The 14,891-nt window shown below is 33.9% G+C and overlaps 1 protein-coding gene across 5 annotated transcripts in view; it reads left to right on the plus strand.

The window, feature by feature from the left end:
- The window catches only part of LOC138309869 (uncharacterized), a 115,240-nt gene that overhangs the window by 59,117 nt on the left and 41,232 nt on the right, over positions 1–14,891 (plus strand). The window contains exon 1 of one of the 5 annotated variants that reach the window (XM_069251117.1): positions 3,495–3,829. The exons of 3 other annotated variants lie outside the window; for them this stretch is intronic. The gene's annotated coding sequence lies outside the window, so the exon portion shown is untranslated. Of the gene's footprint in view, positions 1–3,494; positions 3,880–14,891 lie in introns of those variants that run through there. One more of the 5 variants, XM_069251115.1, reaches the window with a different exon arrangement.

The following is a 14,891-nucleotide window of genomic DNA, read 5'->3' on the forward strand; positions in this document are numbered from 1 at the left end:
AGATGGCTATACCCATGGAATGTTTGCTACAAATCACTGTACGTTTCAACTATGCATTTACAGATATAACCAGGTCAAGTTACTATATTTAAAAATTTTCCTAATGTTAATGATAATATTGTAGTGAATGGCTACCAATAGGGTATTACAGATACAATCAGTTCAAGTTACTATATATAGACGTCACCAAAAGTAAATATATAGATAAACGGCGTGGCTAAAATGTCCTGCTGGACGTCACAGGTCATTGCATTTATCGCTATAAATAGCTCACCTTTAAACCCTATTATGTTTATAGACTGACAGGTGATCTACTGTCCTCCTGACCTATATTTGGACTGTTGTGAGTTTGAGATACAATTTGTTTTATTGATTTAATTCCCGGGCCTTGTCTAATAGGTGGGCCAATTAGAATGTCTATGTTCCAGTTTATATACATGTAGGTTGGTGTTATTAACATCCCAGGCTATTTCTCGTTACCAAGGATTTATAAGTGATACGTCCTTGCTCGGTAGATACAGACCCTGTTTATATTACTTCAGACGTTCAGGAGTCAGAGTTTAATACAGTCTAATTTTGAATTAATGCAAACAGCATTTACAGTATCGATGTGGGTCTATATTTGAAGATTAAACAAATATTTTGACGGAGTAGTTGATTGTAATAAGTTTCAAACAAGAAATGTTATTTTTACGTCATTCTGTCTATGATCCAGGCTGCACATAAAATTAAACATACTATACATGTAAAGTGTAAGTTGAATATCGCCTTTTTTATTTCGCGATCCAGACTTCTGGAGTTGAACTTAACTTGTATTTGAAACCTATTCGCGGTGAATTATTCTCGCGATGTATTATTTCTCGATAAATTTAGTTAGTTTCCAGTGTAATAGCTAGCTTACATACCAATTACTTTTTATTCTAGTTTTGCTGTTAACGTACTATTTCAGTAATTATCTAGATCTGCTTTTATCTAACTGATGTTGTTTGCCTCACAAACACATTGCATTTTATTCTATGTATCCAATATTCCACGTAAAATAAAAATGGAATACAATTAAAGTAAAAATTAAATGGAATAGAATGAAAGGAAGACAAAATGATAAAGAATGAAAGCAAACATAACATGGAATAGATTGGAGGTAAAATAACATTGAGTAGAATGAAAGTAATGATACATTGCGGTGAGTGGAATTGTAGTCTACTATGACAATTAACAACAGACGCGTATCATGTCCTTCAGCAGCAGTTGATGGGGATACAGTTTGCATTCGTATAATGGCCTAGAATGTGATATTAGTTTGCTATTTTAAGGTTCTGTGCCGTTCTTTGTGAGAAAATGATATGATTAAGAGAGCTGGTGTCTGTTTCTCCATTTGGCTTGCTTATTTTAAAGATTGTGAGGTTATAACAGCTATATATCTATCTTTGAGGATATGAGGGAAATATCATTATTGTGGATTAGACAAATATTGTTATATTTTTAAGACAATCCGTCTCTGTATCCAGACCTATACCATACTTTCCATAATTACCATTACTGGTAACCTGTATCCTTCAGACACACGTTTGTAAGGTCCCGTAATCCCTAATGTTACTGGATGTGATCCTTTGAGATATATATTAATTGTTCATTTTAATTAAACCAATGTTATTGGCAAGATGTTAAGTCAAAAGGAATTAATAGCAGGCAAAGCCGAGATAAATTCGTTACTTATGTGGATAAAGTGCAAATATTTACACATATTCAAATTAATGATTATGTAAAAACAAAACAAAGGGGAGGTAATTAATTAGATAATATATTCATATTACGCAAATACATACACTCATACACAGCATTATACAAACATACAAACTGATTATAGTTTTAGCGATTTGTAACTAAGATGTCACATTTAATACAATATATGTGAAATATAGCATTAAAATAAACAATGAGTTTGACTAAATGTCCATGTGCATTATTGATGCACATCTCATAACATCCTCACTATTGTCTTGATATATTTACTAATTACATGTTAATTTTATATGAATACGATTAGTTAGCAGGTGTCATAGTATAGACTTTTAAAGAAGCACAAACAAATTAAGTGACAAATTGGTTTATTAACACACGAACAAAGCAAAATTGATTATCCGAGTTCCAATTCGAGGATTATACTTCATTTGATGGGATAAATAGCATATAAGTTAATCCCATGGCCAGTGCAAAAGCTTATATTTTCTAAGGTTAAATCGCGTAGACTTTCCAATGAAGAGATGACTATCATTAAACATTTGTTTGTTTATATTATTATCGCAATTGGTATATCCATATATGTTAATTGTGGTGTCATTGTGTCGTTTTCGTTTGTAAATTATGTTGTTAGCTCTACAAATTACAATGACATATAATCTATATTCCTTATAGTTCCGGGAACCATATCAATTAAGATCAGAACCTGAACAAACGTATACACATACATTTGATTACATGTAATTATACACCAATAAAGGAAAACAAAGAGGTGTTTTAAACGTATACATTGTAAATATAAAAATATACAGTGTATTTCAGAAATGACATTCTTGATATATTTTGGCTGATCTAAAAATAATCGATACGGAATATGAGGACTTGTTTATTGATGATTACAGCTAATTGTATTTCTGTTTATTTGGCTTTATTGCGCACGTAACTCCGCGGTCTTAATACATGTTACATCTTTACCGACACTCATTGGCAGATCTCCTCAGTAAGAATGTCTGAGTAGAAAGACGTCTGACCTTGAGAATTTACCATTACAAGGTATTTTCATAATGACTTAAGATAGTCTCGTCCTCTTTTTCACGTGATCGAGACTTAAATATTTTAAATAACGCTTAAACTACTTGCAGGGTAATTGGTTATTTATTGAAACATATATCTCATTGTGTAGGATCTTTCGTCATTGCAAATGACTGATATCGTGACGTCATTACTTTGTGAGCACAAATTATGTCGTTTTCTCTTAAAAACAATATGACGTTACGCTGACACATACATAATGTTAAAATCACTACCTACCTGCTAAGACATATATAACTAATTTGCAAATGCAAAATACAGGTAAATGGATTAAAAATGACAAATGAAGGTTTGCATGCATGTGTTGTTTATATTACGTGTAAATTATTAGGAGAACAACTAAGCGATGTGACGAATGGCACTACCAACTTACACGTTTGTGATAGCACATGGTGATATCATTGAGGGAAAATAAACTGCATTTCAGTACCTATCCCATTGAATTAAGTTTTTTCAAGTAAATGAGAGAACCTCTCATTCAAACCGTAGACACTAGAACTTTACAGGAAGACGAAATTAACTGGTAGAAATAAAGCGAAAAACTAATCATGGTAAGTTGTACAAGAGCCCGGGTTTGGTAGGAAAGGCCAAATTCTGCTCTGACAGCACAGTCTATGAGATACTGAGACTATACAGTAAACATTCCCGAGCACACACAGTCACACCAGGACGGAATAGGCAGGCAGCGGGAATACACCGCCAGTACCAACCAAACATCTCGGTGTGGGGAAGTCTTACTTTATTATCAGAACCTGTACATTAAAAGCGTCCACGTGCAACCTATCAATGTGTATAGTGCATTGTGTTATTAAATGAAAACAGGACACGGTCGAGAAATATATATATACATCACGTGGGTCTCTAACACTGCACGAGCCTCCAGTACATTTGTTTCTCGGTACACCAGGAACTCCTATTCCACGCCACTGGGATGTACCGATAATCATGCCGTAGCATCCTCTTACTCCGAGATGTCCCAACTAGAACCAATGACACAGTAATTATTTTTGGATTTATAAAGGATTAATACTGATTCTACCCGCCAAGGTAAGGGTTATGTTCCTCTATGTCTGTTGTTATAACTGTCACAGGTAGTTAGTATTGGTTACTAGCTGACCTCATACACGTCTACAATACGTAGATGGAATAACAATCAAGTTGATTTTGGAACGTATTTGCTTTAATTGGTGCACATTATTTTGAATTTCGGACTCAATTCATAAAAGGGCTCAAGGGAATGATTCAATGTAGTTTTAGGTCATCACTGAGATATTGAAGGGATTTGACTTGTATTACACATTCTGTGTATACATGTCTGACCATACAAAGGTTAAGGGACGATTTGTTTATGTTTTATGGTGCAACGTTACAGTCATCTATTACAATATTCATTGTCGACGTTGTAATGTACAGTACTGAATGTTTAGCTTTACTAGACTGACCATACTCAGTCCAAATATTTACATTTTTCGTTTCTCTGTAACAAAACCGGAGTAGACATTTTCATCCCCATACAATGCGTATACTTGGTTATTAAGGAATAGTTTCTGCAATATTTCATGTTATATTTTGTTTTGTGAAACATAACGCTATTTTTTTTCTAAATTAACACAGGCTTTATGTCACTGTATAAAGTGTTGCAGTCTATGCTAGTGTTCCGACATCTCCTTACTGTATTTTGTATTTTACTGGAACTTATTCTTCCCCATACTAACATCAGTGCTTAGGACAATATATAATTTTATTCCATGTAGTTTTGTCTAAAGTAATAAAAATTGCATGCATTTAGCTACACATTATGCGAATATTTTTTGGCATATGCACTTATCTTGGAAAGACACTATTTAACCTCAACTAGCTCTTAGTACTTTGGTGCAACGCCGATTCATGGAAATAAAGTACATTCTAAAAGGTATACTGTAACGTACTCTTATATATGCATATCTTTGATATTGATTTTTTTTATTATAACCAATTGATATAAGTAAATTTCTCCAGAATAAATGATACAATTTATTGATGTACTAATACCGCAGCTATCAAGTATCTTACTAGAACCTGTGGATAGGTACATCATAGAGAACGTCTGAACATTTTTACAAGGATATCGTGGCTATTGAATACTGTGAATCAATTTATTGTCACCCAGCTATACAGCATTTGACGTCTACGTTAACGTTATTTTCAACATATTTATTTAAAACATGAATACATTTGTGAACAAGGGTTATTTATTCGAGTATATATTTGAATTCGCTTTCGAAGTCTTCGCAAATTAACGCGAATATTTATATCTCGCAAATATATCTCGATATCTTACAATAACCTTTGATACATTTCTGGTGCTGAACCCATTTACGGAAGTAAATAATATTCATTGATACATTGCTATGTTTTTATTTGTATTGTACACTGGATGAGTAGGTATATACGTGGTATTGATCCTGCTATGTGGGACAGACACACTTACCGTATTCTTACTCGTAAATATAGCATCCCATTTCAGTTGATTCTGTCTGTAAAACAACATGCTTCACATCGTGGCCTGTTTTTAGATATGGTATAATTTGTGTAAACATATTAAAGCTAATAGCAAATCTAATGGCGTCTTGGTGTTACTGATTCTTTGCGTAATAAAAATATTTGATTCAATTATTTTCAAACTATGATTTAGACTTCATCTTCTTATAAAAACGCACTGTCTGCTTCACATAGTCGACGACTGTTGTTCATTCTAATGATAAAATGAGACAGGCACTGTTTAATCCTAAACTACCCCAGTGGAACGCCATATCCGTACATAATACCTGCCTCTTATCATGACAGTCTATGTACTATGGCTTGATCTATGTTGGAAATAGCACCATTGTTGTAGTAACATAATTATTCCTAGGGTTATGAACACATTATATCTACGATTCACTTCCTGAAAACGGATTTTTCGCTGCTGATGGCTTATTCGGAATTAACTGAGCAGATGAAACAAATCAAAATATAGCATGTTAATGCATATGTTTTATGTCCCCAGATTACTGATCGCCTTTCCAATTCATTTTTTAATTGACCGCAGTTCTGCAACATTGCTTTCATAAGAGACATTTTATTTTGGAAAGTAGGTTTCGGTGAATAGGTCCAAATACAAAGTGACATATATAAACATTTAATATAATATTTAAGTTGTTCAATATTGTTTTCCAACTGACTTCATCATGTTACATTTAATTGTGTGTCTCCATGATCATTTGGTCAATATTTATATACATAGTTTTATTTTTAATGTCAGGTGACAAAGGCACAATTGTCAAACAGAATAACCATAAAAAATTGCTTACTTAGATATTCATTCTAATGACTTATCGCCATATCGCGGTTATTGTTATCAACATTGAACCGTTTAGATATAGGACATTCTTGATGGAAAGAACCACAGTGTGTAGGATGTTTCGTGTATATATCATATAGGATACCTTTGAAATTATTTACTTTTTTTTAATATAATCCACCTTAGTTGTATTGCTGGGAATTGTCACTAATAGTTAAGTCTTTACTGTTGGAAGAAAAAAGACATATCTTGAAACCTAAACTTTTAAACAAAAAGACCTCTTGGTGTTACATTTACTAACACCTCTTGCTTTACATAGAATTGCATAGAAAAATTTACTAATGACGTTTATATGTAAATAAGAAGATGTAAATATAATGGAATTATTTCTTAATTCAGAATATAAACTTACTATAAAAGTAAAGCTCATTTGAGGCCTATATCATTTTGCATACTCACAATTTCTCTTTGATATTTATTTATCGACTCTAACTCATTAGATGATATAGCGTATTTAAACCATCAATAAAAAATGACTATTTCTGTTCTCTGCGAGGGTTGCAGACCTACTTTCCGACGATGACCTACTTTCCATTGATGACCTACTTTCCGATGATGATCTACTTTTCGTTTCCCTTTCTCTTTGGAGTTTGTAATTCAGATTGAATATAAGTCGGGGCTATAAACTAAATGCACGTGCGAGTTACTATGTAGTAACACCGGGTGAACTTTGATGTCATTAAAAGTAGATTTTTCAATAGCACTGATAGTGTTACAATACATTTATAGTGATAAATGAGTGTCTAACGAAAACAATTAAATACCAAGGATTATCTGCAAATGTCGGCACATACATTTTATACCGTTAAACAAAACTGGTCCACTAACGACCTAAACAAACGGGAACAGATGTTCTATAATAGAAGCTATTTATAGCTCTTACAACCTTGATATGCATACTTAAGCTCACGCGATGAACGTATACCAGCGCGCACCTCGCGTGCCATATGTAAACCTGTTGAACGCACGTGTGCAACTATATTTTACAATAATTTGAATTAAAATTGTTTGTTGTAACAACATTTTACACTAAAGACGCCATGAAATGTAATAGGTATTATACGGATCTAATGGCGATTCTTATTTAAACACAATGACTATAATGTTTAAATTAAAAGATATGTTGAGATACTAGAATGTTTGTCCTATTAAAATACACATATGTTGCACATGGACAAGGAATCCAGGTGCGAAAATTCCCAATTTTTAAAGTTCTCAATAATTCTAGCTTGTTTTTGAATATAAGATATAGTGACCGATCAAGCATGTGGACGGATAACTCATTTTGGTCTTATCGTGCCTGGCGATTTCTACTTACGGCATATTTAATATTTCTATATGGTTGGACCATACATATTTCAGAAACATACGCGCCTAGCGGTTTATACTTACGATATGTTTAATATTTCTATATGGTTGGACATACACATTTCAGAAACATTACGCGCCTAGCGGTTTATACTTACGACATGTTTAATATTTCTATATGGTTGGACCATATACATTATATGGTGGGACCATATACATTTCAAAACATTACATGCCTAGCGGTTTCCACTTAAGACATGTTTAATATTTCTATCCAAACAAGAGTCAATCATACACATGACATGGGTATGTAAACACTAACCCTGCGGTTTACCTTTCTGCACTAACGCTCCACGGGCAAATGACCGAATTTCGATGTTTTTGTTCAGACTTATGGACTCCAGTAGTTTGCAGCATATATGTTTTTATTTTGTGGCGTAAACTTGATGATTAAAAGGTTTGATGTAGGTGTGGCTATGAAGGAGAAATCACCAACTGCATATATTATATTACACTCAATAATCACTGATGTTTGGTCAAACTGAAATTTACTTTGTTTGTCATGTTTATTTTATTCATTATATGGTGGGACCATATACATTTCAAAACATTACATGCCTAGCGGGTTTCCACTTAAGACATGTTTAATATTTCTATCCAAAGAAGAGTCAATCATACACATGACTTGGGTATGTAAACACTAACTCTGCGGTTTACCTTTCTGCACTAACGCTCCACGGGCAAATGACCGAATTTCGATGTTTTTGTTCAGACTTATACTCCAGTAGTTTGCAGCATATATGTTTTTATTTTGAAACTTGATGATTAAAAGGTTTGATGTAGGTGTGGCTATGAAGGAGAAATCACCAACTGCATATATTATATTACACTCAATAATCACTGATGTTTGGTCAAACTATTCACTCTAACAGTATATTCATATAAGACTCTTTCATAATAATTATGTGGATATGAAGGATAGGGATATTCTACCCGAAGGTCACAAAATGTAGTAAAACCCGAAGCTTGCCGAGGGTTTTGCAACATTTTGTTATCCCGAGGGTAGAATATCCCTATCGTATCCATTTATGAAAGAGTATTTTTCTTTCATACCTTGACTCTTTATTGCAATTTTACAACTATAATATCCCGCTATTTTGAAATAAATTCGAAGAAATCCACGACTGGAAGTCAATTCCCATACATGAAAAATTACGTGATATTTTCAACACAAATTTCGTTGCTTGCATCTTTTATAGTAAAACAGTCAATTTTGTGGAAAAAAAATGTTAAAATTTTACCGAGGAAATAGAAAATTTATTGACGCCGTGACATCATGAGGCTTTATTGCATGGGTAGCCATGCAATACAGCCTCAGGCGACATGAGTGTATTGCCCTAGACCAGCCAGTATTACACCCGTAGGTATGAAATAAATAAACTTATAGATCTATAGCTGTTATATCATTAAAATGTAAAATAAAGTTGTGTGCATAGTTATTCTTTCCGCTCTTTGTATTCTCTTTGGATTCCACCCCGGAATTACTTATTAGACTCGCTCCCGGAGGTGTTTCAGAATATGTCAAAACAAAATGTCTAGTTGTTGTGTGCTAATTCATTTAATTAAAACATGCTAAGGTAAATGTTATTATACGGACTTCCTTGAAAATCAGTTTATGAATTATTTAAAACCTGCATCACGACTTTTTGATATTACAATTTGGACCGATGGTGTAACAAACCGCCATTTGTTTCCATGATAACGTCTATTCTGTTTCGTTCATCTTGCTCCTCTACCATAACGATATACATTGAAATAAAATATGTATTGAAAATTCAGAAAGTGTGTTCTAACCATAAACTACGTTTCATTGTATTGAATATTTGAATAGATTTATTGTGAAGAAAGACGTTAATATTTAGTGTCGACAATTGCTGACAATAAACGGGGGACATATAAGAATATCTATTTTAAGTCGATGACACTTCGAGCCAGAGATTCTTCTTCCAAGTGATCGACATATGAAAATTATACATTATACATTTATTATAGTCGACAACGTAGGGGAAAGAGGGGGTTAAAATCCTGTCGACTACAGTGGACAACGTTCTGGAAAGAGTTACAGGTGTTTAAGTGAGTTGACACTATATAGTTATCTGAATTGTTCAGTAGACCTGTATGGTGTTCTCTTTTGAAATCTGTTGATTACAGTAAGTTTGTGACTTCAGTTAGACGATATGCATGTATTTTGCTAGTACAATGTACAATGGTCTGTATTAAAAACTAGGTGTCTGTAGCGACATCGTAATATAAGATGTAAAACAAGATGATGTCTGATATTGGTCGTTAGTGTGTAATGGTGTACGATTTAATGTCCAACTGGACATTATTTTTGTTTCGTGAATGCAATAAGCTATTTTGTAAAATGAAACGGATTTATTTACACATCATTTTGTTTTTACCAAAATAGTTGTAGTAGTTTCATGAGCTTCTAGATTTGTTGAGTTGTTATATTGAGTGCCTAACCTTTATTACATCATATCAGGTTGGAGGTTACGTAACATAACATGCAGTATGTTAGCATTTGAATTTAAGGAATCGTTCAATTTTCCTGGAAGGTTGTTTATATACGTTACATATTGATGTTTTAATATCCGTCTTTTAGGTAGAATTATCCAAACATACAGAGCTACTAACGGCTGTGTCGTTAACGTTTCTCTCGTATAAACCCTTAGATGATAATTTCTTCTTCATTGGTCGATAAAGCGAATTCCATCACACAAGATTACTCAATTTGCTATCAAATCTGTCACAAACAGGACCGGAAATTATTACGCGTGAAAGAGAGTGTGCCGTACATGTATTAATACGCCCACTCACGTCGTCTGTAACGCTGTGTCGAACCATTTCGCCAGTTTTACGCTGAGTAAGGCGAACAGAAAATCTATAGATATGTCTATCAATTTGTCAAACATGTTCAATTGATCGTGCCGTTTTAACTGACGATGTAGAGGACGGTTGCTCACCATTACCACCTGGTCCTTTCCTTACAAATACAATTATCTGTACAGATTCATATTCTCTACATTGTTCAATATTACATCGCCTACACGTATAGGTTTAAATGCATGCCGACATTTGTCGGTAAGGGTTTCATAAAAACAGTGATAGCGGCATTTACTTATTATTTTTTAAATTATATTCTTCCTTCGCATTTTCATTTTAGTGAAGACATTTTTTAATGAAAATGCTTATTTTGGAATACTGCGGTACGCTTGTGTTTTGTGTATGTATTTGTAAAAGCGAACTTCTTGTTATCCCAATAGAGCATACTGCCAAAGGCATTAACAGTGCATGCACCCCACCCGGCGTTGTGAAGTAGCCAGATTCGATGTCTGTAATGTAACTATATGGGACTGACATCATTGGCAATAATCTGTATCGGTTCCTTGTAACCACAGTGGAAAGGATAGCCTATCCACAGTTCTTAGTGTACACTCTATAGTCACAGAAAATAAACCTAGGAATTAGACTTTACGAGTTACTCCTATTTCCATATATCGGATTGCCCTATTCATAAACCAAGCAGACTTTATTTGTGTAATGTTTTAGAAGGTGGTACTTTCTATTTCCGTAGTATCTTGCTACTTCAATGTCGTTAGTAGTACCAATAAAGTTATTGTCCCTCGACAAGATACATTTTATCTGTATACAGATGGTTTCTGGGTATAGACATTGTCTCCTGATGTTGTACCGGCCATACGGCTGTCGTAACGGAAGACTTGAGTGTCGTGGGCGTTAACCATTCAACAATGTTCCCAATTTTTATTCTTGCATAGCAATTAATGTCTTTGTGTACGACGATTCTCCGTTTGGCAGATAAACATGCATTCAGCTTGAGATTGTACTTTTAGTTAAGTTGTTTTGAGGAATTAAAGCAGACCTCTTATATTTATCAAATTTGTGAGAAAACAATTCTGTTAATGTACTGCAAAAATAGGTCAGGTCAAGGTCAGGTCGAGGTCAGGCGGGGTCAAGTGTGCGATAAGACAGTAGAAAGTAAATGTACAGACTTCTGGCTAGCAGGGTCGTGGTGATGTATAACGACCATTTTCTGTTGGCCAGCTTTCAAATCCCCTGATGGTTTACACTTCCTCCCGATTGCTTCTAAATTTACCTCCGAGAAATTGGCTCTTGTAACAATCAGATTATGTCGGCTCAGACTGCCCCAGCTGAATCACGTGGACAAGTAAAATGTAAAAGTCAAGAACCTTTTTAGTGAGAAATATATGTTGATGTTTATACAAAAAATATATCTACATAATATAATATATATATATATATTGAATCTGCGTTTGAATTCGTGTTGTCGCGATTTCGAAAAATGAATCCGCGAACTATTTAGAAATAGTTTAATCATACACATTCTCAAATCCTGCTTAGGAGAATTTATATCGAGGTTATCGGTAAAAAATGAAATTTTATCGCTGTCGTTAAAATCGCAAAATATAAAAAATGAAATTGAATTTAATGTTTAGCAAGTATATCTACATTTTGAATTAAGAAACTGAATTTAATTATGTTTGCACGCATTAAAGAACAAATGTAATTTTTACTTTTCCTGGTATATAAAGCCAAGGAAATCTGTTTTTTGTAGGGTCTGAAGTGCCGCTAATCTTACTGATCTGGAACAAAACATTATGTTCATACATTGTAAATACATATGTTAGCTAATATCACACAGTTTGGTACCCTTAATATATTAATATGTTTGTTATTAATTCTATCCAGTTCATGTTAAAATGTTTTGTTGTATTTATGAATATTAGTGAAAAGGTGATTTATTCCACGTCAATAATTAAGGAGCATGAGATAACTTTATCACTCAAGGCATTGAAATAATTAAAAAAAAGACCTTATCATTTGTCTTCAATGATACAAATATAGCGTATAGTAGTTTGAAGAACACATTACATTATGATACATTGTAGTTCTAGTAGCTGAGATATTAAATTCAGACCACTGTTCATCCCTTAAACAATTTCTGAAGTATACATATTCCGACTGGACAGTCTATCTACAGCCAAGGAGAGGTGTTTTATGGGTGTTTTCTGTCAGGCCTCAGCATTATAGAGGCGCCTGGTTTATTGTACGTCTATAGCTTTTTATTACGTGTTTAGTTTATGTCTATGGCACTGTAACCTTCTAATCCATAAATCTCATCCAACGGAGATTGGCTTTTTTGTATTTTTATATCTGCAGTAAAAATATGCCAAAACATTCGATGTGGATTGATTTAAATATCAATATCATCATCTTCATGACTTCTGTATAGTGTCAATCAAATCCTGACATCAATATATACATTCTACCTAAACATCTCTGAATAACTCATATACAGTTATAAAGTGCTATATTGCGCATAACGAATCTGAAATACTATTTCTTTTGAGTTTGGTTAATTTGGTAAAATCAAATTGTTCTTTACAAGTTGTATATCATCATCCATATGTTTTTTATTAAACATCTCACAATGATTTATACAAATAATATGTTTTCTCAAAATGGTATAGTTTTTAACTTTTAGATTTATTTTAAGAACTGAATATTTTAAATCCTGAATCGGCGATATATAGGTAACAATATCCCCGTCAATGTGATCCTGTATTTGTTAATGTGTTGATATACAAGGAATCCTAAGCTTAAAAACCTTATGTTGTAAAACAACTGAATGGTAGAATCTTCATACAGGTGTATTTTTATAACCCGCCATTAATGGACCCATCTTTAATGTCAGTGAAAACTACATTGTACATGTACATCGTATTGCTGTTTTATCCTTTAAGAACAGTTCATTGGTCGCAGCATCATTAGATATGACATTGCACATTTGACATTCATACCCCATTAAAGATGCTCCACCGCCGACAGAGCATAAATGATATTAATCATTTGAACAAAAATTGGTGTTTAATCGTGCACATATATGCCTAATTAACACAAAAAATAATATAAAATAATTTATTTCGCCTTTAGTGCATGCGCAATCAGTACTTAATTCCATATAGGATATAGTGTCACGGAATTTTTTCGGGATGCAATTAATTATTTTTCATATTTTTAACTTGAAGTAAAATTAGAAGCTCAAACTTTTCAAAGGTGTTAATGGTGTAAAGTAAGTAACTTTTGTAACAGAAGAAAAATACTAAATCGTCTGCTCCTGTTTTTTATAGTGAAAAAAAATACCATTTGTCAGCGGTGGAGCATCTTTAATTGCAATCTGAATGAAGTTTAATTCTTAAATATAAATTGAAATATTTGAAGCGGATTTTATTACGATTTTTGAAATTGGTTGACCAAATGCTGACCACACGGATTGCTCTTTATCTTGATGTTGTACAAATTTGTAAACTATGTCTGTTATCGTGGCGCGTTATGCAGAATGTTGTTGAAATTGAGCCTTGCACTTTTGTTTTGGCATTATTGAATTTTCGGTAACCTGCGTCAGAGCACAAAACTGTCGCTATTATCTGATAGCGTTTTAATTAGGGCTTGAAGGCAGCTTCCTCCTCCTGTCTTCATGTTTCAGTAAATACCAATAAACACGGCATTGCAAAATAGATTCAACGAGGAAGTTCACGCAAACCTCCAAAATACAATATTGTCTTACCCGACATACCGGGTACTAAGTGTCTCATACAGAAACCAGCGAGACAAACCCTCATAATACAGTATTGTCTTACCCGACATATCGGGTACAAAGTATCTCATACAGAAACCAGCGAGACAAACCCCCATAATACAGTATTATGTAAACCGACATACCGGGTTCTAAGTGTCTCATACAGAAACCAGCGAGACAAACCCCCATTATACAGTATTATCTTACCCGACATATCCGGTACAAAGAATCTCATACAGAAACCAGCGAGACAAACCCCCATAATACAGTATTGTCTTAACCGACATACCGGGTTCTAAGTGTCTCATACAGAAACCAGCGAGACAAACCCCCATTATACAGTATTATCTTACCCGACATATCCGGTACAAAGAATCTCATACAGAAACCAGCGAGACAAACCCCCATTATACAGTATTATCTCACCCGACATATCGGGTACAAAGAATCTCATACAGAAACCAGCGAGACAAACCCCCATTATACAGTATTATCTCACCCGACATATCGGGTACAAAGAATCTCATACAGAAACCAGCGAGACAAACCCCCATTATACAGTATTATCTCACCCGACATATCGGGTACAAAGAATCTCATACAGAAACCAGCGAGACAAACCCCCATTATACAGTATTATCTCACCCGACATATCGGGTACAAAGAATCTCATACAGAAACCAGCGA

Source organism: Argopecten irradians, chromosome 15, assembly GCF_041381155.1.
Source record: "Argopecten irradians isolate NY chromosome 15, Ai_NY, whole genome shotgun sequence".
In the NCBI taxonomy this organism is placed as follows: Eukaryota; Metazoa; Mollusca; class Bivalvia; order Pectinida; family Pectinidae; genus Argopecten; species Argopecten irradians.